The 26,177-nt window shown below is 49.3% G+C and overlaps 1 pseudogene; it reads left to right on the forward strand.

Annotated features, from left to right (window-relative positions):
• The first annotated feature begins 297 nt into the window (after nucleotides 1–297).
• Nucleotides 298–6,303, forward strand: LOC135365643 (twinfilin-1-like; annotated as a pseudogene).
• The last annotated feature ends 19,874 nt before the right edge of the window (nucleotides 6,304–26,177 follow it).

The raw sequence follows: 26,177 nt of genomic DNA on the forward strand, positions 1-26,177 counted from the left end.
CGCCACGTCCCATCAGATGCGCCTTGAAGCAAGTGAGGATGTTAGAGGTACCTTTGCCAGAGTGAGAAATGGAAAATACCGACTTCTAAAAATATCTATTGAAAATGAGAAACTCGTGATCGGATCATGTAGTCAGCTTTCAGATTCCCAGGGGAAGGACTGTGACTCCTTTGTTTTACCCCTCCTGGGGGACAAACAACCGTGCTACATAGTATTCAGGTTAGACTCTCAGAATGCCAGGGATATGAATGGATACTCATTGTCTGGTCTCCAGAACATTCTCGTGATCGTCAAAAAATGTTGTGTGCGGCAACGAGAGCACCTCTGAAAAAGGAGTTTGGAGGTGGCCACGTGAAAGACGAAGTGTTTGGAACAGTAAAGGAAGATGCATCATTACATGGATATAAAAAACACGTGCGAGCACAATCTTCTCCTGCCCCATTGACTGCAGCTGAGGAAGAATTACGGCAGATTAAAATTAATGAGGTACAAACTGACATGGCTGTGGGCACGAAGATCAACACTACAAGGAGTAGCATTTCCTCTTTCTCGAGAAGCTTTTCAGGCTTTGGAAAAATTAAGTAACAGCTCAACTATGTGCAGTTGGAAACAGACATAAAAACGAAATTATTATTTTGGCCAACACAACAAATACAGAACTAAAAGATTTGCCAAAGAGAATTCCCAAGGATTCAGCACGTTACCATTTTTTCCTGTACGAACATTCCCATGAAGGAGACTATTTGGAGTCCATAGTTTTTATTTATTCAATGCCTGGATAACGGATGCTGTGTTCTAGCTGCAAGAGCCCCCTGTTAGAAATTGTAGAAAGATAACTACAAATGGATGTCAACAGAAAGATCAAGATGGGGTGTCTGGGTGGCTCAACGGGTTAAGCGTCTGCCTTCAGCTCCGGTCATGATTTCAGGGTCTTGGGATCGAGCCCCACTTCCGGCTACCTGCTTGGCAGGGAGCCTGCTTCTCCCTCTCTCCCTGCCCCTCTCCCCCCGCTTGTGTGCACTCTCTCTCTCTCAAATAAATAAAATCTTAAAAAAAAAAAAAGGAAAGGGGCGCCTGGGTGGCTCAGTTGGTTAAGCGACTGCCTTCGGCTCAGGTCATGATCCCAGGGTCCTGGGATCGAGCCCCACATCGGGCTCCTGGCTCGGCAGGGAGTCTGCTTCTCCCTCTGACCCTCTTCCCTCTCGTGCTCTCTGTCTCTCATTCTCTCTCTCTCAAATAAATAAATAAAATCTTTAAAAAAAAAAAAGGAAAGATCGAGAGAGACAATGGGGATGAGTTGACAGCAGACTTCCTTTATGAAGAAGTACACGCAAAGCAGAATGCACATAAGCAAAGTTTTGCAAAACCAAAAGGTTCTGCAGGAAAAAGGAATTTGAAAACTTATTAGGGGTCCAGTTGAAAGTGAAGCCACTGTGATTAAAATCATTATATTAAGCATTACAATACTAGTTTTTTAAAAGTCCAGCTTTTAGTACAGGAGAACTGTTATATCGCTGCATGCAGGTCAGCTCACCAAGCTTTTGACTTTTGTGTTTTTTAAAAATCAAGGTTACAGAAGATTATATATACGATGTGCTAGTATTAATTTTCTCATACTGTTTTTTAAGCAGTGTGTCAAAGTATTTTTGAATTGTTGCCACTTTTTCATGGAATTCTTCTGGGCACTGTCCTCTCCATTAGAGTGTTTTTCCAACATTATCCAAGACTACAAGGCTATATCAGGCTCAGGATGATTTTGTCTTTCAGTTGTAGGGTAGTTTTAATGTTTATGTTGATACATAGTAGGGAAAAAATTGAACAATGAGAAAAGCTCCTGTGTTTTGAATTTACCAACTCATGGGCAGTGGCCAACAGCCAGGCCGCATGGTCAGGCAGCAGGGCAATGGAAACAAGGTCTATTAAAGGGATAACCACATGGGGGCCGGACCCTCGATCACTACCGGAATTTGAGGGGTGCATTAAAGGAGGACATGTTGATGCTCATCACAAGAACCACCTTCTGAGTTTGGAAGTTGACTGAAATGGATGAGTGGGTATCCTGGTGTCGTCCTCTCTTGAGGTAGCCATGTAGGTCACTGAAATAAGGGGACAGTGGGGGCTGTGGCAATGCAGAGAAGGGCTGAAACTCTATAGTCCACTTGCATCCTCTGTGGCCCCAAATACCAAAAAGAACTGTTCTGGCTGCCAACCAAACTGTTGGAAAGCCTTGACCGTAGCTGGCAAGTCAGAGCAGTACCGGTAACCCCGAGGGGCTACAAATGGGCCTTGACAGGAACTCGTATTCTGGATTGGGCTTTGCTCACCCAGTGGTAGATGCAACTGGTCAGAGTGCTATTAAAAAAACAACAACAACAAAAAGCAAAAAACAAAAAGAAATCACAACACAGCTAGACTTCACTTAAAAATTAAAAAAATAAAAAGCACAGAGAGGACTGGTTCTGTGTGGACAGCTCAGTGAAATTTTACACGTGCACACCTCCACGTACCACCCTCCAGAGCAAGATGCCGAGCATGCTGAGCTTCGCAGAGATTCCCAGTCAATATGTCACCACAAAAGGTAACCACTCTCTGACTTCTGACATTATAAATTAGTCCTGATCCTCAACTGAACATACAAAGAGTCATACTCTTGCGTGTGTGGCTTCTTTCACTCGGTGCCCTGTCCGTGAGATTCACCCACGCTGTAGGGCGTAGCCACAGGCCAGTCTTTTTCGGGGCTGCGTGGTATTCCGTTGTATGGACGTGCTACAATTTATGTATCGATTTTCCTGTCATATGCATTTATGTCGTTTCCCATTTGGGGCAATCATACATAGTGCTGCTGAGAACATTCTTATACATGCCTATTGGTGCACATGTGAAAAAAAAAAGATACTGCACCAGTTTGGAATCCTCGGTGACATTTCCTCACACCAAAAAAACAGTGACAAACCATAATGTCCCACAAAGGGCAGAGAGACATGCTGACAGAGTAACAGCTTCATGGACAATGGGAACAGGCAACGGAGACGTTGTGAAAACAGGGTGTTGGGGCCATACAGGCATGAAGTGCTGGCTTCCACACCTTCCCAAGTGTGTGCTCCCACCCCGCGTGAGCGGGGCTACAGGACGGTCCCCACTACACACTTTTTCCTGGGGGATCGGAGGAGGAGGGTAAGGGACGGTTTCAGTGTGACTCTACAGTCCTTCCCAAGGGAGAGGACATTGGTACGACTGTGCTTCACCTCCGCACTCGCTCATCCTACCCGGTGCCGAGTCTCAGGGCAGGGATGCAAGTGTGCGTGCTAGAAACGGGACGCGCTCCGAAGCAAGACACCGTAACTACTTCGTTAAATCCTGATGTGGGAAATCCGAAGGGCCTGAGGGGAGGGCTGTGCCTTCACCCCATCCGGCAAAGTTGGGGCTGACGGCGAGCACAGCTACCTCACCTGGTGGCCCCTTACCCGCCAGTTCTGTCCGGGTGTGACCCTCCCCTCTACGACCGAGAGTGGACTGAGGGGGGGGGGGGCTTGCCAGGCTAGTGTTGCTGCCCGCAGTGTAGACCAGCACAGCAGCCACACAAAGGCAGAGTTGGGTATAAATGCAGAGAAGTAGAAATAGTAGCTGAGGTTAAAGGAATGGATAAATTCGCTACGTAACGAGGGGAATCCCATATTACATTAACCCCTCCGAAGAAGTGTGAGCAGAAGATGACACTGTCTCTTAGCTCAATTATCCCAGATGCCTGACAGAGAAAGCCGTACGCTGTGTGGACATTCCTGCTTCTGGAACCTGGCAACACTGAACGGACCCAGCAGACCGGAGCGACCCTGGGAGACCCTGTCCTCCAGTAGGATGGTGGGCAAATTGTCAGTGGGACGCGGGTACCGTGTCAGCATCTCTGCAGTTCCGGTCCTACTGCTACACGGGACCTGTGGTCAAAGACCAGGGCGTGGCCTGTGGGATAATACAAATATTTGGTCTCTGTGCCCGGTTCCTGGCACCGAGCTCCCCAAGCCCTTGGGATCTCCTGAGAGATAAGAGCGTCTCTAGTGTGCTAATGAGATGACTTGGCTGAGGGTCCTAGATAGCTTCAGGTTGGGGCTGGTGACCAGGAGGCCCAAGCCATGGTTAGAGAGTTGGAGCCATCAGCCTCGCTCCCCGACCTCCGGGGAGAGGCGCTGGAGGCTGACCTCCATCCCCGACAGCCAGTGACTGACTCAAGCATGCCTACGTCATGAAGCTTCTATGACGTCTTCCCGACAATGGGGTTCACGGAGCTTCTGAAATGGCGAACACGTCCACGTGCTCTGAGGGTGGCACATTCCAAGTCCACAGTGACAGAGGCTCCTGCACGGGGACCTGCACGCTCCCACACTCCTGCGCCTCTTCATCCGGCTGCTCGTGTGGATCCTTATAATAAAGCGTAACGGTAAGCATGGAATTCTCCTGAGATTTGGGAGTCGTGCTAGCAAATGACTGAACGTCCAGGGTACCCCCAACTTTGTAGCCAACTTGAACAACAGCGCAGGGGACATGGGAACCTGAGAGTGGAGACTTGTCCATGAGCTGAGGGCAATCTTGCCAGATGAGTCCTTCCGCCTGTGCGTCGCATGCTCACTCCAGGCGGACAGCGTCAGACGTGAAATGAATGAATCAGAGGACACCCAGGTGGTGACAGGGAATCAGAGAGCTGGTCAGGTGGGGGAAGAAACCCTCTCCGCTCCACAAAGAGAAACTCAGAGTAAAAGTAAGCAAGTTAACCCTGTACCTCATCTCGTCCAGGAGCAAAGATAAGCAGAGCGGAAGCATGGCTATCACGTCCGTCCGTCTGCGACCAGCTCTTCACGGTCCCGTTACAAAAGGAAAAAGCAGGCCCAGAATGGAGTCACTGATGCTACGCACCACGGAGAACATCACACTTAACCTACTGCAGCTTCAGCTTCTCCCAGAAATGCGACCTGCAATCGGCCACCGGAAGGTCCTGCTCAGCGCTGAATGGACGCAGCCGGGAGACCGCCTCCTTTCCCCTTAGCCGGGCCCCCTCGCTCACAACAAGGCCTCATTTACTCATAGTTTCCTGTTTTCCCCTCCCCTCTGCCTTGACAATCCTTTCCTTTCTGCTACTGGAAGAGGCTTCTTGCTCTGTGCTAGCTGGGGGCTGCCCGAGCCATGAACTGCTGAAGAACCCGACCTTCCATGTGCCCAGTTGGCCTGTGGTGCGTGAACAGTCCCGACTTTGCGGGACACTCCAGCTACCCTAGAAAGCCAGGCCGGTGCTCTGGGCTCCTTCGCTGGTTGGTTTTTCGTGCTTGACAGCAGTCACGTAAAAGCTGACAGATGCTAGAGACTCTCTCCCCAGAGTAGCGCCCTGCAGAGCGAAACAGAAACATTCACGGACACGTCGACGCACACAGACCCGCTCATGTCTTACAGGCGTTCTCGTCCTTGCCAGAGCAAAGGCAGGGCACATACGCCCTGAGTCATCGGGCCACCAGCCCAACTGGCCAAACTGCAGTGGACAACAGCTGGCTCTCACCACGTGCCATCCGGGGAACGACAGGAGAACTGTCATTTATTAGCCACGTGGTCCTTCGGCCGAGCCTGAGCGCCTACAAAGCACCTGATGGAGCTGCAGCCTCCGATCTGTGCTCCAGGACCGGCGATGAGTCGCTTTCTCCATCCCGCGCCCCCAGCACCCCAGCGGCCTTCCCACAGGAGGACAACTGCCCGGTCAGGGCCTCCGGAGGAGCCCGCCTCTCTCCTCCCTCCGCAGAAGAGGCGGACCTCTTCTCCCCACAGCCTTCCAGTGGGACCCGGCCCGCGGCTCCGCCAGACAGGGGGGCACACGCTGGACCCGACGCACGACCCGCTGACAGACAGAGGCTGCCACTGCGCACGAGGCGTGTGACAGGTGACGTGAGTGGCAGTGCGACCCCAGGCCCACGCGCGGCCGCGGCGGCCAGTGTCCCGCCTCAGCGGAGTCCGCCGTGCGCGCGGGGACATCTGTGCCCGCGGCAGAGGCCGGGCTTGCGGTGGCACACGCAGCCTGACGCGCCACGGCGGCTCGGGCCCCTGGCCGCGCAGCTAAGCCTGTCCCTGCTGGTCCCCAGGCCACACGTCACATACGCAGAGGACGCCCGGCCGACGCGTGTGTGAGCGCACTACCTGTCGTCTCAGGTCGGGCGGCGCCGGACCGCAGCGTTTGCTCAGAGGAAGAGCTGCGGGGAGCAAGCGTCCGCAGATGCGCGCCGTCCCAATGCGACCCGCTCCCTGACGCTCCCCCCACGACACCCGCGATGAAACAAGGACGTGCATCTCCCACATCACCCCGCACACGACAGCAAACGTCCTCCCTCCTCTTTGCGGGGGGCGGGGGGACAGACGTAAATGCGATTTTAATGCCCCGCCCACCCTGGCCTGCTCTCCCCGCGACCTCAGCGGCTCCCCATCCGGCTGAGCACCAGGCCCCAGACCCACAGGCTCCGAGGATTAGGCACCAGGTCAAGGAATCCCCGATTTAACAAGCCCCACGAGCAAGGCTGAGGCACAGCCACGGGGAATCCTAATCTTCGTTCCCGCGGCTCAAAGTGTGCTGGGAAGACCAGCAGAACTTCAAGGTCTTTCCCAGACGCGAAACGCGCGTGTCCCGTCTGTGGCGCACGACCTACGCCAGTCACGGGGTGACGAGTGTGGAGCACCTCCCCAGGCCACAGGCACTACCTTCACTCTGCGGCCGCTGCGGCCGGGTCAGCCCTCCCGCTGCCCCTCCTCCCTCCGCAGCGCCCCGGACTCCCTCACCGCGCCGCCCCCTCCCTCCCTCCCTGCTCTCACAGCACCTGCCCTGCACACCAAGGGCATTCCCGTTGCCAACAAACCGCCATCCTCGACTCACAGGTGCTCCTTCCCAGCCGAACAGAAATCGAAGGAGACTGCTGCGTCCGTAGCTCCTTGACTTGGGACTGGAGCCCGCACGGGATCAGGAGGGCAGAGCGCAGGCAAGCAGAGGTGGGGACGTAAGAGCAACGAATTTAAAATGCAAGGTTCCGGCACGCCCCCAGTCTGCTAACCCAGAGTCTGTTCCTCCGAGAAGACTGGGGAAAAGATGGGAAGAACAACCGAGCCCCAGAAGGAGGGCAAGTCCTGACTGCGTGTGAAAATAACTCTGGATACTACAGATTCCCGGCACGGGGGCTGCCCTGGGCCTTGTGGAGACACCGCCGGGCCAACCACCTCCTGCCACTGTCAGACAGGAGACACCCGAAGCTCAGTGAGACCAGACTCCCACACGAACATGAAAATAGGCCTAGTCCTCTACAGAAACAGAGGAACAGCAAAGAAACACCCAAAGATGGGCCGGGGGCCCAACCCAGGCCTGAGCCGAGGCTGACCCGGCCACGCAACGTTGCTGCCCACGGCCAGTCCCAGAGGCAGGACAAGGTCTGGGTGATGTCCGAGGCTCTGTCATCCCAGGTCCTACTGGAGGGACAAGGACAAGAGAGCAGAGAGACTCCCCACCTGAGCAGTGACCATGTCACACCCCCGTTGAACTGAGCACCAACTGGGCATGAGGCTCCTCCACACGAGGCTCCTAGCAGCCTTTTCCTGTCCCCACCTAGAGCAGACCCAGCACACCAAACTTGCAGATTCTGGAAGGTTCTCAGTGCTTCCATTGATTTCTTCTCTCAAACTTTAGGAAGCCTCTCCTTTCACTAACTCATCCACTCCTCATGACAAGAAATGGAAAAACCCAATTTACCTCCAGAGTCCTATTTTCAACAAGGAAGTAAGAAGTTGTAGCTCAGTGTAACATAAAGTAAAGACAGAGAAGGAGATGGCCCACTCGCCCTCGGCTGGAACACAAAAGCAGATGAGGAAAGAGGACACAGGTCGGTCGGGGCGGGGAGAGGGGGGCAGTCGTGTGCGGAGAGGGGCAGTCTCCCCACCTCCTCACGTTACGTTAATAGGAACACGGACACATTCAGACGCCCTTTGCAGAGAGAGAAATCAGGGGTGTTGATGTCACAAGGTGGGAAAGTGAACACATCTTGCGTCGCTTGTCCCCCACAAGGCAGCTGGCTCACACTGTGAAAGGAAATAATCATGAACAAATTCAGGTCAGTCATATACATGTGGACTTTCTCAACAGCCCACCACATGCTCAAAGTATCCTCCTCAAAGAATCCCCGCTACCCAGTCATGGCCCCTTCCCCCCTCCCCTCCTCCCGTCAGGCCCTCCAGGGTCTCACCTTTAGGAGCAGAGAGAGCCCTGGGGATTGTCACTGCCTGGGGCAGGACAGACAGATTGTGGTCAGACTCACAGGAGATGAAACCAAAGGAGGAGCTGTGGCGTGAGTGAGTTCCCCGAGGGGTCCCGTCTACACTGTCTCAGGGTCTCAGGGATCACCCCCTCCATACTTACATGCAGCCTCAGCTTAACTCCTTCCTCTTCCCCCTGGGAAAGAAAACATCCCATGGGATGCCATGGAGGAGGCAGGGCCCGAGATCCTAGATGATACGGATAGCCTGGACCACAGGGAAGTTTCCAGAACGGTCACCGCAGACCTAAGGCAGGATCAGGGACAGGAAGAAAAGAGATGGCAGGGCGAGACCGACCGTCCTTCTGGAGTCTGTCCTCAGCACGGACCTTGCTCTCTGACCTGTGACTGCTGGGAATCGGGTCTGTCACCACATTCACTGGGGTGATTAATCTGTCCTTCACTCTCACCTGTGCTTTACTACGGTGAATGGAGCCATGAGCCGCACGGTGCTCGAGCACATGAGTGCGGTCGGCTCTGCCCACAAACAAGGCAGGACAGACTTCCACCTGGGCTTGAAACACTGCACAAGGACAAGAAAACTCAGAGCAGCCCCCTTCCCTACCTGAGCCCTCCTTCCTCCACATGACAGCTCCAACCACCAGAGCACCAGTGACCACAACGACAACCAGACCAGCCACGATGCCCACGACAGGAATGGGGGGCCGAGGAGGGGACGCTGGGAAGAGATAAGGAGAGGGCCTTGCCCCCCAGCTCTCAGCCCCGACCCTCCTGAAGTTCTCCACAGGAGCTCCTCATGTCCCTGACAGGAGGCTCCGTGCCCAAGTTTCCCTCCTTACCCCTTCTCTCTGTGAGGGGCTCGGGCAGCCCCCCATGCTGCACATGGCACGTGTATCTCTGCTCCTGTCCAGGAGGCACCACCACAGCCACCCACTTCTGGAAGCTCCCATCCCCTGCAGGCCTGGTCTCCACATGCTCTGTGTCCTGGGTCAGGTCCTCCCCATCGTGGTGCCAGGTCAGGGTGATCTTCCCAGAGGAGAAGCCCAGGGCCCGGCACCTCAGGGTGACCTCATGGTCAGTGATGGGATGGCGGGAGACATGTGTCTTCAGGGGATCTGAAGAGAAGGGTCAGAACATTCAGGAACTTAGGGAGGAGTTAAGATGGCGGAGGAGTAGGAGACCCTAAGTTCAGCTGGTCCCTGGAATCAGCTAGACGGTTATCAAATAATTCTGAACACCCAATAAATCAACGGGAGATGTGACAAAAGAAAGCCTCCAAGGCTACAAGCAGAAAAGCGACCCCAGTCTGGGCGGTAGGAGGTGTGGAGACGTGAATCCGGGGTGAAATAGCGGAGGCCACGGCGGAGCGGAGACAGCTTGCTTAAGGAGGCCACGGCAAAGTGTTAGAAGCAGCAGAGCGCAAAATCAGAACTTCTAGAAGTCGGCTCCAGTGAGGGACGTCCCTGGCTTAAAGGTGCTCCGGGGCCGGAATCCAGGTGGGACAGTGTGGTCTCCGGATCCCGGGTTCGCAGGAAGAGCAGGGGTGCCTGAGTGCGGCGGGGCTCCCGGGCGTCGGAGCGGGCAGCCGGCTGCAATCAGCGGGTCTAGGCGCCGGCTTTCTGCTCGGTGTTGGTGTTGTCCTAACCCGGGAACCGCTGCGCAGCCGGCAAACCACTCTCCGAGCCGGCCCAGCAGGCGGGAGAGCACAGGAGACCCCCCTTCCCCCCCAGGAAGAACTGCAGGGGGCCACGCTGCGGGAGTCCGTCCAGTTTGGAGTTTTGAAACTCGGTCACATGCCTGACATAAAATCGCTTGGTCACAGGCTGGGTGAACAGAGTTCCGAGGGCAAGCAGGGAGACCACAGTGACTGCTTCTCGGTGCGGGCTCACTGAAGGGGGTCGGGGGGTGCATTTTCAGCTCCCGGCTAGAGAGCACGGTGCAGCCGTATTGATCCCGCGCAGCGGAGCTGGAAGCCTTCGGGGAGCAAAGCAGCGCCACCTGGTGGAGTCCAGAGCTGCTTACACTGCGCCGGCCTCTGCCAGGGAGGAGCAATCCCACCAGGGCAAAGTCCCCCCCCCCTCCCCCCCCCCCCCCCCCCCCGAGAATCCGCGCAACACGCCCCGCCCCCAGAAGACCGGCCGGGACAACTGATCACAGGGGCTGCAAAGCTTCAGCTCTTGGGGAAACCAGTATATAGCATCATGGGTTTTTTAATTCTCTAGTCCTTCAGTATTATTTTTTGTTATTTTCTTATTTTTTAATTCTTTTTTTATTCCTTTTAAATTTTATATATACATTATATATTTTTTAAATTTTTGTTTCCTTCCATTGAATTTTATTTTATTTTTGTATATATATGTTTGACTTTCTTATTTTGGGATCTACTTTCTCTTAATAAGCTGAGGAAAACACACCAAGGATCTAGTTTTTTGTTTTGTTTTGTTTTTTTGTTTATTTCTTGGTTTTGTTTTGTTTTTGTTTTTTTCTGTTTTTGTTTTTTTTCTGTTGTCCTTGTTATTATTTTTTTTTCTCTCATTCTTCTATTCTTTTTTGGACAAAATGATGAGATGGAGAAATTCACCCCAAAAGAAGGAACAGGAGGCAGTACTCACTGCCAGGTATTTAATCAATATGGATATAAGTAAGATGTTTGAACTAGAATTTAAAATGATTATAAAGATACTAGCTGGGCTTGAAAAAATCATAGAAGACACTGAGAGGAGTGCCTGGGTGGCTCAGTCGTTAAGCGTCTGCCTTCGGCTCAGGTCATGATCCCAGGGTCCTGGGATCAAGCCCCACATCGGGCTACCTGCTTGGCGGGGAGCCTGCTTCTCCCTCTCCCTCTACTGTTCCCTCTACTGTGTTCTCTCGCTCTCTCTATCAAATAAATAAATAAAATATATAAAAAAGAAGAAGACACTGAGAATCCCTTAATGTAGAAATAAAAGAACTAAAATCTAATCAGGTATTAAAAATGCTATTACTGAGATGCAGCCCCAAATGGAAGCAATAAAAATGAGAATGAACAAGACAGAAGAGTGAGTCAGTGATACAGAAAACAAAATGTTGGAAAATAAGAAAGCTGAAAAGAAGAGAGAAAAGAAACAATTATATCATGAAGGGAGACTTACAAAACACAGAGATTCCATAAAGTGAAATAATATCCATAATATAAGAGTCCCAGAAGATGAGGAGTGGAAGAAAGGGGCAGAAGATTTATATGAACAAATTATAGCTGAGAACTTCCTTAATCTAGAGAAAGAAATAGGTATTCTAATCCAGAAGACACAGAGAGCCCCCTCCAAATCAATAGAAATAGGTCAACACCTAGACATATAATAGTGAAGCTTGCAAATTTCAAAGATAAAGAGAAAATCCTAGAAGAACCTCAGGACAAGAGGTCCTTAACCTACAAGGTTAGACATATAAGACTGGCAGCAGACCTGTCCACAGAGACCTGGGAAGCCAGAAAGGACTGCATGATGTATTCATGGTGCTAAATAAGGAAAAAACGCAGCCAAGAATACTTTATCCAGCAAGGCTGTCACTCAGAACAGAAGGAGAGATAAAGAGTGTCCAGAAAAAACAAAAACTAGAGGAATTTGTGAACACTAAACCAGCCATGCAAGAAATATTAAAGGGGATCCTTTGAGTGGAGAGAGAACCCAAAAGTAACAAAGACCAGAGAGGAACAGACACAATCTACAGGAACAGCGACTTTACAGGTAATACAGTGGCACTAAATTCATATCTTTCACTAATTACTCTGAATGTAAATGGACTAAATGCTACAATCAAAAGACATAAGGTATCAGATTGAATAACAAAACAAGATCCATCCATATGTTTCTTAAAAGAGATTCATTTTAGACCGAAAGACAACTCAAGATTGAAAGTGAGGGGGTAGAAAACCATTTATCATGCCAATGGACGTCAAAAGAAAGCTGGAGTAGCCATCCTTATATCAAACAAACCAGATTTTAAACCAAAAACTAATGAAAGATGAAAAAGGACACTGTACAAAAGTGTCTATCCAACAAGAAGATCTAATAATTGTAAATATTTATGCCCCTAACTTGGGAGCAGTCAAATATATAAACCAATTAATAACACAATTAAAGAACCTCATTGAGGGTGCCTGGGTGGCTCAGTCGTTAAGCGTCTGCCTTTAGCTCAGGTCATGATCCCAGGGTCCTGGGATCGAGCCCCGCATCGGGCTCCCTACTCCTAGGGAAGCCTGCTTCTCCCTCTCCCACTCCCCCTGCTTGTGTTCCCTCTCTTGCTGTCTCTCTCTCTCTGTCAAATAAATAAATAAAATCTTTAAAAAATAAATAAAAAATAAAGAAACTCATTGATAATAATGCAATAATACTAGGGGACTTTAACACCCCACTCACAGCAATGGACAGATCATCTAGGCAGAAAATCAACAAGGAAACAAGGGCTTTGGATGATACACTGCACTTCACAGATATATTCTGTGCATAATATATATATTCCAGATATATGTATTCCAGATATATATCTCCAGACAAAACCCCACTAAAAAGGAGAATTACAGACCAATATGCCTAATGAACATGGATACAAAAATTCTCACCAAGATGCTAGCTAATAGGATCCAACTGTACATTTAAAGGATTATTCACCACAACCAAGTGAGATTTGTTCAGGGTGGTTCAACATGCACAAATCAATCAGTGTGACATACTACATAAATAAAAAAAGGACAAGAACCATAGGATCCTCTCAATAGATGCAGAAAATGCATTTGACAAAATACAATGTCCTTTCTTGATTAAAACTCTCCACTAATGTAGGGATCGAGGGAATATACCTCAATATCATGAAAACCATATATGAAAGGCCCACAGTGAATATCATCTTCAATGGGGAAAAACTGAGTGTTTCTCTAAGGTCACCAACACAACAAGGATGTCCACTATCACCACTGTTGTTCAACATTGTACTGTAAGTCCTAGCCTCAGCAATCAGACAACAAAAAGAAATAAAAGGCATCCAAATCAGCAGAGAAGTCAAATTCTCACTCCTTGCAGATGACATGATACTCTATGTGGAAAACCCAAAAGACTCCACCAAAAATTGCTAGAACTCATCCAAGAATTCAGCAAAGTGACGGGATATAAAATCAATGCACAGAAATCAGTTGCATTTCTATACACTAACAATGAGGTAGAAGAAAGAGAAATCAAGGAATAGGTCCCATTTACAATTGCACCAAAAACCGTAAGATACCTAGGAATAAATCTAACCAAAGAGGAAAAGGATCTGTACCCTGAAAACTGTAGAACACCCATGAAAGTAATTGAGGAAGACACAAAGAAATGGAAAAATGTTCCATGATCATAGATTGGGAGAACAAAATTGTTAAAATATCTATGCTACTTAGAACAATCTACACTTTCAATGCAATCCCATCAAAATATCATCAACTTCTTTCACAGAGCTGGAACAATAATCCAAAATCTGTGGAACCAGATGGAATGGTTCCAGAAAAGACCCCAAATAGCCAAAGGAATGTTGAAAAAGAAAACCAAAACTGGTGGCATAACAATTCCAGACTTCAAGCTCTATGACAAAGCTGTAATCATCAAGACAGTATGGTACTGGCACAAAAACAGACACATAGATCAAATGGAACAGAATAGAAAACCCAGAAATGGGCCCTCAACTCTGGTCAGCTAATCTTCAACAAATCAGGAAAGAATATCCAGTGGAAAAAAGACAGTCTCTTCAACAAATGGTAATGGGAAAACTGGATAGCCCCATGCAGAAGAATGAAACTGGACCATTCTCTTACACCATACACAAAAATAGACAACTCAAAATGGATGAAAGACCTAAATGTGAGACAGGAATCCATCAAAATCCTGGAGGAGAACACAGGCAGCAACCTTTGTGACCTCAGCCCTCACAACATGTTGCTAGACACATCTCCAAAGGCAAGGGAACCAAAGGGAAAAATGAAGTATTGGGACTTCATCAAGATAAAAAGCATTTACACAGCAAAGGAAACAGTCGACAAAACCAAAAGACAACCGACACAATGGGAGATGTTTGCAAATGCCATCAGATGAAGGGCTAGTATCCAAAACCTATAAAGAACTTATCAAACTCAAGACCCAAAGAACAAATAATCTAATCAAGAAATGGGCAGAAGACATGAACAGACATCTCTCCAAAGAAGACATACAAATGTACAACAGACACATGAAAAAAATGCTCAACATCACTTGTCATCAGGGAAATACAAATCAAAACCTCAATGAGATACCACCACACATCAGTCATAATGGCTAAAATTAAGTCAGGAAACGACAGATGTTGGCGGGAATGCGGAGAAAGGGGAACCCTCCTACACTGTTGGTGGGAATGCAAGCTGGTGCAGCCACTCTGGAAAACAGTATGGAGGTTCCTCAAAAAGTTGAAAATAGAGCTACCCTATGACCCAGCAATTGCACTACTGGGTATTTACCCCAAAGATACACATGTAGTGAAATGAAGGGGCACATGCACCCCAATGTTCATAGCAGCAATGTCCACAACAGCCAAACTATGGAAAAAGCCCAGATATCCATTGACAGATGAATGGTTAAAGAAGATGTGGTATATATATACAATGGAATATTACTTAGCTATCAAAAAATGAAATCTTGCCATTTGCAACAACATGGATGGAACTAGAGGGTATTATGCTAAATGAAATAAGTCAACCAGAGAAAGACAATTATCATATGATCTCACTGATAATGTGGAATTTGAGAAACGAAACAGAGGATCACAGGAGAAGAGAGGAAAATGAAACAAGATGATTCCAGAGAGGGTGACAAATCATAAGAGACTCTTTTTTCTTTTTTTTTTTTTAAGATTTTATTTATTTATTTGACAGAGAGAGACACAGCAAGAGAGGGAACACAAGCAAGGGGAGTGGGAGAGGGAGAAGCAGCCTTCCCGCCAAGCAAGGAGCCCGATGCGGGGCTCGATCCCAGCACCCCGGGATCATGACCTGAGCCGGAGGCAGACGCCCAATGACTGAGCCACCCAGGTGCCCCAAGAGACTCTAAATTATAGGAAATAAACTGAGGGTTGCTGGAGGAGATGGGGGAGGGATGGGGTAACTGGGTGATGGACATTAAGGAGAGCATGTGATATAATGAGCACTGGGTATTATATAAGACTGATGAATCACAGGCCTGTACCTCTGAAACCAATAGTACATTATATGTTAATTAATTGAATTTAAATTTTAAAATGTTGAAAAAAATTAAAATAAAAAGATAAAAAGAGGATTCCTAAAGTTTGAGAGAGGAAACAAATGGAAGCACTGAGAACCTTCCAGGGTCTGCATGTTCGCTGTGCTTCTTCTGGGGGTAGGGACAGGAGAGGCCGTGAAGAGCCAGCATGGAGGGGACTGTGCCCAGCCCGTGTTCAGTGCATCCTGGGCTTTGACATGGTCACTCCTCTGCTGGGTCATCATTGCTGCTCCTTTGTCCCTGTCCCTTCAGTGAAACCTTGTCTCACCAGGCCCTGGGGTCACAGGGACTCGGATCTCTCCTGTTCCAGACCCTGTGCAGCAAGAGCTTCCTGTGACCAGGGCAGCCTAGGCTCAGGTCTGGGTCAGGACTCAGCCCCCAAGTTTTACATGTCTTTTTTTTCTTTGTTTCTATGAAGAATTAGGCCTGTCCCTTTTTTTTTTTTTTTAAGATTTTATTTATTTATTTGAGAGAGAGAGAACACCTGAGAGGGGATAGGGTCAGAGGACGAAGCAGACTCCCTGCTGAGCAGGAAGCCCGATGCGGGACTCCATCCAGGGACTCCAGGATCATGACCTGAGCCGAACGCAGTCGCTTAACCAACTGAGCCACCCAGGCGCCCAGGCCTGTTCTTCTTGTGTACGAATTCTGGTCTCATGTTTCTCTGGTATCTCCCGGTCTGGAGCAATCACATGGGTCCTTTGGCTTCTTATTATCCCCACAAGGCAGTGAGTCCCTCACACAGGAGTGTCTGTAGAATTGAAAGGTGAATTTTCAGACCCATCCATCTCTTCTCCTCCTTCTAGGGTCGTTCTGGATCATTCTTTCCATCTTTTCCCCATCTTTTATAAAAGCAGATTCTGGAGTTAGAGATAGGATCTGAGAGTTTCTCATCCTTATTAAATTTCAGTTAGTTTCTATCTTCTCTGCTCACCTGCCTGTCCACCTGCCCTTGGCTCTAGTGATCCTTGTTCTGGTTCTGCTCCTGATTCATAGAGTGATAAAGCATGGTCTAATCTGAATTCACATTTGTCTGGAATACATGACCCATAAGCCTAGATAGAACTTTTCTGAAGGGAGAACTCTCAGTGTTTCCTGTGTTGTGCAGGAGGGATGGTGTGGGAAGGAGGACGTGAGGACGTGGAGGAGACCACCACTGGAGAGACGGTCGTGGTAACTGCCACGAACAGCTGTGGCCTGAGTCTCATCTAGAAGAGAGAGGTGCTCTATGCGGATTATTTCTCCAAGTGATAACTGAGTGTCAGACACAGGAACACTATTGTAGCATCTAGGACACCTTAGTGAAGTCAAAGCAGACAAAATGGGCCCCCCTGGTGGGGCATATGTGCTGGTAGGGAGTGGCAGGCTGTGTGCTAGTAACTAAGGGAAGTGTGTGTGGTCGAGTTTGGGAAGTGCAATGAGGAAGGTGACCCAGAGGAGACCTGTGTGGGGACAGGGAAAATGGCTACTTTACGACAGTGGTAAGTGTGAGCCTCACTGAGAAGGTGACCTCTGACAGGTTTGAAGGTTATGAAGGAATTGCATAAGAGGAGGTCTGGGGGGAGCTCTTTCCAGGCAGGGAACCCCCCGTGCACACGCACTAGGACAGGAGCGTGCCCTGTGTTCAAGGAAGGGTGAGGAGGCCACTGGGGCTGCAGCAGAGAGCAGCTGAAATGACCAGATGTCCAAGCCTTAGGACATTAGAAAGGTTTTGGGACACCTGAGGGAGCTTATTCATTTAAGCATCCAACTCTTGATTTCAGCTCAGGTCACGATCTTGGGGTCCTGGGATCCATCAGCTTTGGGCTCGACACTCAGTTGGGGAGTCTGCTTGAGGATTCTCTCTCTCCCTCTCCCTCTGTGTCTCCCCCCACTCTCTCTTGTGCATGTGCATGCTCTCTCTCTCTCAAAAAAATTAGAAGACTTTTGAGTTTATCTGAGTGAGGTGTGGATTTACAAGAAGGTTTTGAACAGATGATCTACCTATAGGACTTCTCTTAGAGGCACCTGTTTGCTGCTGTGCAGAATCAAGAGGTGCAGGGCGAGCGACCAGTAGGGAACCTGTAGGAAACCCATGCCGTGTCCCAGGAGGGGGATGTGGGCTGTACGTCTGGGGTGTGAGGAGGGAAGATAGTAGGAAGTGATTGGGTGCTGGAGATATTTAAAGATGGACTTTGCAGCATTTCCTAATGGATTCATTCTGGGTGGTGAGAAGGAGGAACCAAGGAGGGCATCCAATATTTCAGAGTGCAAGTAGAAATGTGGAAGTGCCTTCTGTGGAAATGGGGAAGACTCTGGAAGTAAGACATTTGGGGAAGCAGCATCACAGGCATCCAGTGTAAGAATGTGGAATCTGGGATGTCTATTAGAAACCTAAGTGAAGTTGGCAGTTGGATACAGAGTGCAGGGTAGGAGAAATATCTAGGTCGGAGAAATAGATTAGGGAGGTGACACCATATAAATGATGTTTAGAGCCTTCACCAGAGATGAGGTCACCAAGGGGGTGAGGGCCATAGAAGAGAAAGGAACAGGACCAAACCCTGCACTCCTCAGGGCTAAGCAAGCTGGTCAGAGTGCACACCCAGAGCGTACTGCACAGTCTGGTTCTGCGTCTAGAAGGCACATAGACCAGGGAGGCCCACCCTTCAGTGTGCACAGGAATTGCCTGGACTATGAAGATCTAGACAGTCTGGGTTGGTAACAAGGTTGGTGCTGATGCTGCTGGTCTTCAGATCCCACACTGAGTAGCAAGCACATGAAGCAGGATCCCCACATGGCCGTGCATCAGCCTCTCCTGTAGGGCTTATTAAGTAAGTGATTCCTGGGCCCACGCCCAACAGTCTAAGATTTTAAGTCTGGGGAGAGGCCTGAGTATTTGGTAACAAAGCCACAGGCAATGCTGGGGCTCCTCCAGACAGGGAAGCATGAGTCATTGATGAGAGCACTCATTGTGGGAAGGGGGCTTACAGACACACTTACTCGTTTTTTTTTGTAGGAAGAAAAATGCAAGGCATGCTGGGAGAAACGTATTTTCTCTCCTATGCGGCACAGCCAGGCGGCAGATGGAGGAGCTCAACATAAAGAAGAACTCTGATTGCTAAAAGAGTAAACCTTGAATGCTCACACACACACACGCACACACACACACACAGCCGTAACTGTGACACGATGCGGGTGTTAGCTAACTCGATGGTGATGATCATTTTGCCATATATCAGATCAAAAGGTTTTGCTCATCAAATATTTAACTCATCAAATATTATATGTCAATTATGTCTTAATAAAACTGGAAAAAATTTGTAAATCTGTGCTCTCTAAATGTATTCCCTCATGGATTTCTCACTCCTTGTTTCAACAACAGAGTCCAAGTTGCTTTAATTGAAACTATATGTATTTACAGGGAAACATATATACATAGGAAGATATGCATACATTTAAATTTCAAATATAATATGTAATATAACATATAAATTATATTTAATAAATATTAATAAATATTAAAATATTTAAGATAAAATGATATGAAATATAAAATATAAATTATATTTATACATTATAAATATATATTTATAGGGAAATATATGTATTATGTGTATATATAGTTAGAACACTGGGCCTCATTTTATTTCAAGGAAAGCCACAGAACAGGCCCGAGGCTGCAGAGCCAGGAACAGAATCCACCATCCCACCCTAGGTCAAGGCCCAAATAGGAATCACTGCCCCCGGTGCTGGGCACAGATCCCACTGTTCACATCACCGCACCCTGAGGCCAGGACTGCCGTCGCTGCCGCTCCTGGCAGCTGGATGACACGACGGCCACTCACGCCACCTGTGCCAAATGCAGGCAGCACTGTCCCAGTTTCCGTGTCACCACATCCTGGGTCAGAGTCTGGCTTGTGCTCACCTGACTGGTGGAGCCTCCCTGTCCACCTGCAACAATGTGTGACATCCCGACTCTGATCTGGATTCCTGGGGAGTGACCAACACCCTTGGACTTGAACTCTTCATTCAGTCTGGTCTCTGCATTTCTAGCCACAGGCCTGCGAAAGGCCACGCATTCAGGTGGTTCCCAAAGTCACCCCTGTTGTAGGCAGACTCCAAGATGGCTCCAGTGTTCCCATCCTCCAGTATTCATGCGCTTGTGTAATACCCCCTTTCGGAACAGAAGCTGGACATAGTGACTTGCTGGTGACACACAGAATAGGGTGAAGTCATGCAGCGAGTATTTGGGATCACCAGGAGACAAGATGCGAGGGACCTGGAGTCAACTGTCTCAAGGTGCGCCATCCAAGGCAGCCTTGGACGTACAGAATTTCTGATGGAACCCCATGACAAGTGACCCTGCGTTCCTTCTCCATCTGAGGGGATTGATTCTTCTCCAGGTCTCGACCCCCACAGCCACCACCTTCAGACAGGGGGAGGAAGAGGAATCACCAGCAGGGATTCTCATCCTGGCTGCAGTGAACAGAGGAATTCTGGGAAAAGGACGGGAAGGGAAGAAACACAGGTCCCCAAATAGAACAGCTGGTGAGCCCCCACATGCCTCCAGGCACCCCCCGTGGCTACAAAGATGAGAGAACAGTCTCCAGTCTCTCTGTGCTGCCCCTGGGGCCCAGCTCTCCCTTCCTCCAACACAGAGAATGTCCAGGGAGCCCACAGTGCTGCCCCCTGTGTATCTATCTCTCTGCTCATCTCCAGAACAGACCTCCATGGCCACCCCATCCTGGAAGTCCTCTCCTCTCCATATGCATTAGTTCAGGGTGTGCAGCAGAAACCCAGCTAACAGTGCTGTAAGCAGGACAGCAGCTTGTGTGTGTGTGTGTGTCCCATATGTGAGGAGAGCCGTTCGGGGCTGTAGGGTCGCTCTGCACCACAGGGCTGTCCGGGCACGCTGGTGCCGATGCCCTGGGAAGTTCCCTTATTAGCATGACCCAGGGCACCTAAGACCATGTCCGTGGTCCATGAGCAGGGCAGGGAGAGCAGAAAAAGAGGAAGCTTCCCTCCTTTAAGGGCAACACCTACTACCTCATTCCCCATGACCATAATGGCCGGAATGTAGTCACACAGAGAAGGAAACCTCAGGGGAGGCTGGCGAATGAATCTATTTTCAATCTGAGTGACCATGTGCTGACATGAAATTGTGAAGACAGCCCACCTCACACCCCAGATGCAGACACCACTGATTCCCTACAGCCCAGATGTGACCTCCCTTCCTGCCACGTCCAGCAAACACACTCCCATCAGCCAATGTACATGCAAGTCTCCTGTCACTTCAGACCCTGTGGACTCCCCTAGAGCAACAGTGAGGAATGCCTACTCCTGACAAGACTCACTGCTGGAGAAGGAGAAGCTGCCAGAGCCACAGAAGGAGGTGACCCTTAATGAGGCGGGTGAACAGTATACAGGAGTCAAAAAAAATGGTGGGGGCGCCTGGGTGGCTCGGTCCGTTAAGCATCTGCCTTCGGCTCGGGTCATGATCCCAGGGTCCTGGGATCGAGTCCCACATCGGGCTCCCTGCTGGGCGGAGAGCCTGCTCCTCCCTCTCCCTCTGCCTGCTGCTCTGCCTACTTGTGCTCTCTTTCTATCTCTCTGTTAAATAAATAAATAAAATCTTTAGAAAAAAAAAAGAAAGAAATGGTGGGCACTTGGGCGCAGCACCTGATTGTTTTATTAGAATCATGGCTCAGCCAGTTGAGTCACTTAACCTCTGAGTGACCTTGGTTTCCTTGACTATAAGTTGGGGGTGATAGTTTTCCCCATCTCATATGGTTATTATGAAACTTTAAATGATTCAATTCATGTACATCCTTAAAACAGTGTCTGACACTTTTATCAGGCAGAACCCTGGGGAGGAAGAGAGTCCCACCAATGTAGCTCCTGTTTTCTTCTTCCTACTATGAAGATGCCAGTTGTCCCCATCACTCATCACGCCGAGCCCCTCTCACCGGCTGCTGACGGAGAGCTGCTCTGTCCCTTATAACCCACGGGGTGGGGGTGGGGCAAGCATGAACTGGCCAGGCTGGAGGCAAGGATGAGGAATCCTCAGAGCAGCCCGTGCGCGCGCGCACACACACACACACACACACACACACATGCAAACACCCAGACATGCTTGTACATGCTCACTCACACACGTATATACAAGCCTCCACACATAAATACCCATACACATTTCTAAGGATGGTGAACCCCCCGCAGACAGACACACACATGAACGTAACACACTCCCTTCACATTTGCAAATTCAACTGGGGTCTGAGCTACTCTCATTTCATCTTTTAAAAAATTTAGGAGCATGAGGGAGAAGGACCTGAGAATTTGTGTCCCACCAGAAAGAGACCCACTCTCCAGAAATTCTGGTACTTTCTGGATCCCATGCATGCCTGCTCTGGGAACCCTCCTACAGGAGCAGAAGCCCAAGGCAGGAAATGCAGGGACTCCTGGAGCGGCTCCTACCGGACCCCGCTGAGAGGAAATGCTGCAGAGAGCGCTGTCCTGAGGGAGGAAGCAGGGGATTCAGAGGCGGCTCCAGGATTTACTGAGTGAGGACCTAGTGATGCACATGTGGGGAACGCATGGGTATGTCTGTGTGTGCGTGTGTATGTGCACACACGTGCGTTGTGTGGCAGGAGAGACAGGGCACACAACATAACACAATGGGAAGACAATTATACAACTACCCGCCCTGTCCCCTGCCCCCTGTGAAAGTCATATTCCAATCCCACCCCATGGTGCACCCATAGAATGCAGAGATTGTGTATGATTTACTGCAAAGGAAACACTATTTGGCACTTCTACAATTAAAAAAAAAATCCCTTCTACCTTGTCCAGACTCACTGGTGTTGTGCTCTCACTAGCCGTGTGAACATGCCATGCAGATCATGCCGCAAAGCTGTGTGAGAGCTCAGCGTGCTGAGCACATGGTGTCAGCGCTCAGAATGCACCGGAAATCGTTAGCCACATCAAGAAGAACAGTTGAAGAACATTATAGGTATATATTTTAAAGATTTATTTATTTCAGAGAGAGAGAGCACTCCTGGGTGTGCACAAGCCAGGGAGGGGCAGAGAGGGAGAGGGAGAGAGAAAGCTAAAGCAGACTCCTGCTGAGCCTGGAGCATGATATGCGGTTCAATCCCAGAACCCTGAGATCATGACCTGAGCCAAAATCAAGAGTGGCGGCTTAACCTACTGAGCCACCCACTTGCCCCACGGCATAGCATTTTATAGAAAAATGCCTATATCAAGAGAGAAAAACAATTAGATTATTTAATACATTATGTGATTGGATTATAATTTAAATAAAATAAACACATAAAGAAGTTTTCAGTTTTAATTTAATTAACCCTGATTATTTACAAAACTACATGGATCAAATACATTATAATAAATGATTTTTTGGACTGAGTGAACTACAGAGACATTAAACATAAGAATTTCAGACAACATTACAAGGGGAATATTCTAAATGCAGTTGTTAAAGTGAGAGGAGATCTAGGATCATGAACAATTTAGTTCACATACATAAAAGGCAATTTAATGATGAACCCACTGAAAACTTTTTATGGGGCTCCCTTGTTCACACTGGCCTGTCACTGTCCTAATGACAACTATACAAAAAGAATCACAAAATAGCTTTGAATCTTAACAACTAACTGAGACATTTGTATAATGCCTTAAGAAGTAAAATGTACTACAACTTACATCATTTGGAAGCAGTTTTATAACACAGTTTAGTTAGAACACAGAAAGGCTATAACTTTCATATATATATATAACCTTTATTTATACATTGTATTATATATGTGTATATATATGATGTATATACATGTTATATACATATATAACCTTATTTATACACTGTATTATTGTACCGACGGTCGAATGTTGTTAACGCTATCCTTATCTGCACGCGGTTTGCCTGCAGGAGTCGCTGACTGACGGAATGTCTGACGTGACAGAAACCTGCAGAGGACCAGGGGGACACCCGGGACGGGTCAGAGGCCAGCGTTCAGGGAGCGGACGGACGCTGTGTCGGCGGAGACGTCTAGAACCGGGAAGAACACGCCCGCGGCGGGAGGAACACAGTCGCTGCCCTGCTGGGGCTTCTCCTGCTCGCGTCCCCGCGCGTGGGAGGCTGCGGACTCAGGCACCAGCGCATGTCGGACCCCGGGAGCCGAGCGCGGCAGAGCTGGGCTTCTCCGTCTGTGCACTCAGGAAGCCCCGCCCTGTTCGCGGGCCTCGGGGGCCAGCGCTCGCTCGGCTGCAGGGCTGCGCCCGTGTGGGCAGAGGTCATGAACATCTCAGTCCCCAGCAGCTCCCAGTGGAGGGAAGGGCTGGTGGCGGGTTTCTCCCCTCTCTCCCAGGCTAAGCGCTCCTGCTGCAGCAGGGGGACGGTCACAGGCAAAAGCCAGGCTTGTCCTCCCCCCCTCCTCCCTTCCATCCTCACCCTGTGCCTGTTCAGGATGAATTCTCCTGGTCTGGATGTTTGCAGAGAGAAGCGCAGGCGGGACTGGCTGGAGCTCATCACATAGCCACACATAGCAGCTGAGCAGACAGCAGCAGAGCAGAGGGGAGGCAACAATTAATACTGCTCAGTGGGCTTGAGAAAGGAGAAGAAACATGTGCATTCATCGTCTCTCACCCCAGTACACCCGCACTTCGGGTTCCCCGGCAGCCCTCCGGAGCACCAGCACCTTTAATGTTCTAGCACGTGGAGCTGGGGTGGGGCAGGGGCTCAGGGGCCACTGGGCCTTTGTGCACTCTTCTCTCGATGGTTCCAGTTAGAGCCAGAGCCATCCTTGCATCCCGGCTCACGCCGCAATGCAGCAGAGAAAATGCTACTATTCTGTTGTTACAGGATTTTTGTTCGCTTAGTGTCTGTGGTTCTTGGTCATGCCTCTATGAAGAATGAAGAGGAAGAGCAGATGAAGAGTGGTGGGCAGCAAAGCAAAGTTCATTGAATGATAGTATAAAGCTCCTGGAGTGGGAGGGGACCCCAGAGTGTTGCTGTTTTGGCGTTTAAATCTAGGGGTTTCTATAAGCTCTTTCGAGGAACTATCTTAAACATCCTGATCGGCTGCTAGGGTGTGCCAATCAAGGGCTTTGATCATGCACCTGTCTACCCATCGGGTTATTGTTCACGTGTTGCTGGTCTTTTGGGCTGACATCTGGAGACTAACTGCCCCAACTTGTGATAGTGACCAATAGTTTATTTTTTCCCCAAGATTTTATTTATTTATTTGACAGAGAGATACACAGCACGAGAGGGAACACAAGCAGGGGGAGTGGGAGAGGGAGAAGCGGGCTTCCCGCTGAGCAGGAAGCCCGATGCGGGGCTCGATGCAGGGCTCGATCCCAGGACCCTGGGATCATGACCTGAGCCGAAGGCAGACGCTTAACGACTGAGCCACCCAGGCGCCCCATTGACCAATATTTTATGATTAATTTTTCGTTTCAGGATGTTTTGCAAAAATCACTCCTGTAGAGGATGTTAGACAGGATGCTATCATGGTCTTGTCTAAGCCGTAGAACAGGATGCTAGGGCGGTTTTATCTTGGTTGTCCTGCTCCCTGTTTTCTTGTTGTGGACCCTGGCCCTGACTACCTAAGTGTCCAATTAACCTAGGACACCGTTAGGTAGAGGGATTGCAGGGGAGGGTTTGTTTTTTTCCATTTTAAAATTCTTTCCTGTGCTGCTACACAATATGGTGCAATCAGAAATGGGAAATGAGTGAGGCACCTGGGTGGCTCAGTCCATTGAGCACCTGACTTTTGTTTTCTGCTTAGGTCCTAGGATCTAACCCTGCCTTGGGCGCCGAGTCTGCTTGAGATTCTCTCTCACCTTCTGCCCGTCCCCGGCTTGCACATGCTCTCTCTCTCTTTCTTTCTCTCTCAAAATAACTAAAATCTTAAAAAAAAGGGGGGGGATGGGAGAAGGAGAGAATTGACTTAGGTTCTCATAAGGCAAAGAGACATGAAAAGAAAATAAGAAACAAACAAGAATTCCCATGTGAGACGGTGTTTAAGCCATGTTTGACTCTGTGACGTCAGCCCGCTATTCCTCTCACAGTGTAACTGTCCCGTGTGAGGAAGGCGACCAGAAGTGCCCGATGACACAGCTAGTGGAGCCCAAGCCTGTGACCCCCGCCCCAGCGCCCCGTCTCCTGCAGCAACTCCAGGGAGGAACGGGGGTCAGAGGGCATGCGGTGGGTCCCTCATGACACCACAGTTCCCTGTGCGGCATCAACCCCACGGAGTGGAATCTCTCAGTGATGGAGAACTCACCACCTGAGAAGGAGGGTCACTCCTGTTAATTTGAAAATGAAAAGAAAAAAAACTAAACCCCAAACACACAAACCTTCTGATGATGCCCCATTCTGTCTCCCTGAAGCTTCCAGGGAAAAGACCCGTTTCTGACCCCTTAGAGTCAATCAATAAGTACAAGTCTTCACACAGCACCCTTCAAACATCTGAACTCTTGTCGTGAGCCAGGTTATTGCATCAGGCTAAAAGCAGACACAAGATGGCTGTTTTCAGTACAAAGGTTGTTGTGATTAATCAAGACCAGCATCACCGAAGTGTGAGGTTCTCCGGGAGGCCTTTCTGATGAGGCTGAGTAATTTACT

The sequence above is a fragment of the Mirounga angustirostris genome, unplaced genomic scaffold, assembly GCF_029215605.1.
Source record: "Mirounga angustirostris isolate CCGP_5_RB_7025 unplaced genomic scaffold, mMirAng1.0.hap1 SCAF_8, whole genome shotgun sequence".
NCBI classification, from domain to species: Eukaryota; Metazoa; Chordata; class Mammalia; order Carnivora; family Phocidae; genus Mirounga; species Mirounga angustirostris.